Source organism: Triticum dicoccoides, chromosome 2B (assembly GCF_002162155.2).
Source record: "Triticum dicoccoides isolate Atlit2015 ecotype Zavitan chromosome 2B, WEW_v2.0, whole genome shotgun sequence".
In the NCBI taxonomy this organism is placed as follows: domain Eukaryota; kingdom Viridiplantae; phylum Streptophyta; class Magnoliopsida; order Poales; family Poaceae; genus Triticum; species Triticum dicoccoides.
Window position 1 is genome coordinate 88778660 of NC_041383.1, and position 4314 is coordinate 88782973.

The following is a 4314-nucleotide window of genomic DNA, read 5'->3' on the forward strand; positions in this document are numbered from 1 at the left end:
TTTTGACTTTACTTTCTTAGTTCAATCAATGTCTATCTTTTGCTATTAGATGAATAAAAGTTTAGTTCAATCCTTTCTTTTTATGAGTTTGCTTAGTGATCAATCCTTGTAATCATGTGCGAGATATAATAAAGTCTAGTTTGAGTTTTTGCCTTCTTTACTTTCTTGCTGCAATAAAAAGAAAGGAAATAAAACAAAAAGATAATATGCTAATCTTATGGTAAGTCATGACATTACACAAGGAAAAGTATAAGTAGAAAATTTTATTGTAGGTTGACAAACATAGCATTGGTCAATGGTGCAACACATGAAAGAATTAATAAGGGAAGAGAAGATTCACATATAAATACACTATCATGGAAATCTTTTGTGATTGTGAGCACCCATCAAAATATTATATGCCGAAATTGTTGACGTTGGACAAGGAAGACAACCTAATGATTTATGTTTTTTTTATATTTACATAGAAGTCATATTGTCATAGATCCTTTAACATGTGGTGCTTGCCCCTATCTTTGCTAGCCAAAAACTCCGCACTAAGTAGAGATACTACTTGTGCATCCAAAACCCTTAAACCCTATCTTGTTTGAGAGTCCACCATACCTACCTATTGGTTGAGTAAGATCCTTCAAGAAAGTTGTCATCAGTGCAAAAAGGGCGATAAAAATTGCTTATAAAAATGTGAGATCATTTAGCGTAAGGGAAAATTGAGTATTGTACGAACTTGTGAGATCATTTAGCGTAAGGGAAAGTTGTCATTCTGCTTCCCTCTGCGAGGGGCCTATCTTTTACTTTCATGTATTTACTTTTATGCAAGAGTCAAAGTTTTTCTCTCTATTCCTTTTATTTTTCTCCTTTGGCAAGCATCATGTGGTGAGGAAAGATCTAGGCACATATGCCCAGTTGAATATGGATGGCATAAGCTATTATTGTTGACATCACCCTTGAGGTGAGTGTGTTGGGAGGCGAAACTATAAGCCCCTATCTTTCTTTGTGTCCAGTTGAAACGTTTTGCTCATGTGTACGGTGAGTGTTAGCAATCATAGAAGACTAAATGATGGTTGAGTATGTGGACTTGCCTAAAGCCTCCGATACGTGACCCTTCCTAAAAAGATGATGAATTGTAGTTGCAAAGTTCACTGAGAACACAGTTTGTTGGTTTCCAATAGAGTTCATGCTTTATACTTCGATGTTGTGATGAATTGACACTTGTTCATGAGAAGTCTATGATAAAAGTTCTATGATAACAACTTTATATTAAAGTTTGTTGTTGTTATAATAAGTCACATGATGCTTCTATGTCCGTATTTTTTGTTTTTATTGACACCTCTCTCTCTAAGCATGTGGACATGTTTTTCGATTTCGGTTTTCGCTTGAGGACAAGCGAGGTCTAAGCTTGGGGGAGTTGATACATCCATTTTGCATCATGTTTTCCTACTGTTATTTATGTTGTTTTATTGTATAATAATGCTTTTTAGAGTAATTCTAATGCCTTTTCTCTCATAATATGCAAGGTATGCACCAAGGGGGGGGGGGTTCTGGCAGCTGGAAATCTGGACCTGAAAAAGCTACGTCAAGCTACCTATTCTGCACAACTCTAAATGAGCTAAAACTCCCCGAGGATTTTTTATGGAATATTTAATAAATATTGGAGCAAATAAGTACCACAGGAGGGCCACCAGGTGGGCACAACTCACCTGGGCGCGCCCCGGTGGGTGCTACCCTCCTCGGCCCACCTCCGGTGCCCATCTTCTAGTATATCAGTCATTTTGACCTAGAAAAAATCAGGGGAGGACATTTGGGACGAAGCGCCGCCTCCTCGAGGCGGAACTTGGGCAGGAGCACTTTTGGCCTCTGGTGGAGCGATTCCACCGGGGGAACTTCCCTCCCGGAGGGGGAAATCATCGTCGTCATCATCACCAACAACTCTCCCATCTTGGGGAGGGGTATCTTCATCAACATCTTCATAGCACCAACTCCACTCAAACCCTAGTTCATCTCTTCTGTTCAATCTTTGTATCAAAACTATAAATTGGTGCTTGCAGGTGACTAGTAGTGTTGATTACATCTTGTAGTTGATTACTATATGGTTTATTTGGTGGAAGATTATATGTTCAGATCCATTATGATATTTAATACCCCTCTGATCTTGAGCATGTTTATCATTTGTGAGTAGTTACTTTCATTCTTGAGGTCACGGGAGAAATCGTGTTGCAAGTAATCATGTGAACTTGATATGTGTTCGATCTTCTGATGATATGTATGTTGCCATTCTCTTAGTGGTGTCATGTCAACGTCGACTACATGACACTTCACCATATTTGGGCCTAAGGGAATGCATTGTGGAGTAGTTATTAGATGGTGGGTTGCGAGAGTGGCAGAAGCTTAAACCCCAGTTTATGCGCTATTCCGTAAGGGACTGATTGGATCCAAAAGTTTAATGCTATGGTTAGAATTTATTCTTAATACTTTTCTCGTAGTTGCGGATGCTTGCGAGAGGGTTAATCATCAGTAGGAGGTTTGTTCAAGTAAGAATAGCACCTAAGCACCGGTCCACCCACATATCAAATTATCAAAGTATCGAATACGAATTAAGCCAACATGATGAAAGTGACTAGATGAAATTCCCGTGTACCCTCAAGAACACTTTGCTTATCATAAGAAACCGTTTTGGCCTGTCCTTTGCCTCATAAGGGTTGGGTACCTTGCTGCATTTTTGTTACTACTATTGTTACTTGCTCATTACAAATTATCTTGCTATCAAACTACTCCGCTACTTACAATTTTGGCACTTGCAGACAATACCTTGCTGAAAACGACTAGTCATTTCCTTCTGCTCCTCGTTGGGTTCGACACTCTTACTTATCGAAAAGGCTACAATTGACCCCATATACTTGTGGGTCATCAGTAAACATAGGAGCCGGGCAACCCAACTATAGACCAAAGACATGATTTAGAGCTGATGCATATAATGCAATATCCGGGATGCCAAAGAGTTCCCTATAGGTGTTCGGACTTAAGTTTTGTGGGGCCGAATACAGCCCCTGGTGTGAAGACTTGTCGAACCACATATGTTAGCCGAACGTAACGGGGAGCGCAGATGACAAGGAAAAAACCAAAACCCAACCAAGAAGGTGGTAATCATCTACGCCCTTTATATCTTTATTGATACGTTGATGACAGGCAATGTCGTTCAATATTAAGGTCATAATACATGCCCAAAGAGAAAAAGAAAAGATTTTGCATAAGGGAAAGTCTAACACAAGGCCTAAAATCATAGTTCGGAAAAGAAACTGCAATGATGCCCTGCCGCACGTCTGTGCCTTTTCTCCTCAGTAGTGAGTCTTTTGAGAGGAGTGTTTGATGGATGAGACGCGCCAGCCTTAAAAGGATCGCCTGCGACAACTATCTTGCAAGTAGGGCTCTTGATGAACCTGCGTTAAAAGGAAAAAAGATATATGCGGTCCAACTATGGTCAAGTCGTGCAATGGACCTCTTCCGTAGTGTGCCTCCGGCGCCGCCCAAGGTATTTTTAGTGCGTAATTGTGTACGCATGGTACATAGGCTGCAACCTAGTGGGGCAATTGGCGGAGGCCGAACTGCTAATCAATGTCCAGATCTGTTGATTTATCGCTATTATGCGCGGACCAGACTCATTTGGATACGTCGCTGGCTTTATTGGTCGGTGAACTATTCGGCTTACACTTCGGCTGCAAGGGCCGCGGTGTGCTCTTCAGTACGGACTGAGCGCTCCATATTACCATTGACAGTAATAACGCCATGAGGTCCCGGCATTTTAAGCTTCAAGTAAGCATAGTGCGGGGACTGCATTGAAGCGGGCGAAAGTCGTTCGTCCGAGCAGTGCATGGTAGCCACTATGGAAGGGCACGATGTCGAAGATTAACTCTTTGTTGCGAAAGTTATCTAGGGAGCTGAATACTACCTCCAGTGTAATTGAGCCCGTACAATAGGCATCCACTCCTGGTATGACACCTTTAAAGGTAGTGTTATTAGGCTTGATTTGTGATGGGTCGATCCCCATTTTATGGACAGTATATTGATAAATCAAGTTGAGACTGCTTCCTCTGTCCATAAAGACCGTGGTGAGGTGGTATCCATCAATGATTGGATCAAGAACCAGGGCGGCCGAACCCCTGTGACAGATACTGGTTGGGTGGTCCCGGCGATCAAAGGTGATCGGACAGGCTGACCATGGGTTAAACTTGGGAGCGACAGGCTCTACGGCATAGACATCCCATAATGCGTGTTTGCTCTCCCTTTTGGGGGTATGAGTGACATATATCACGTTCACTG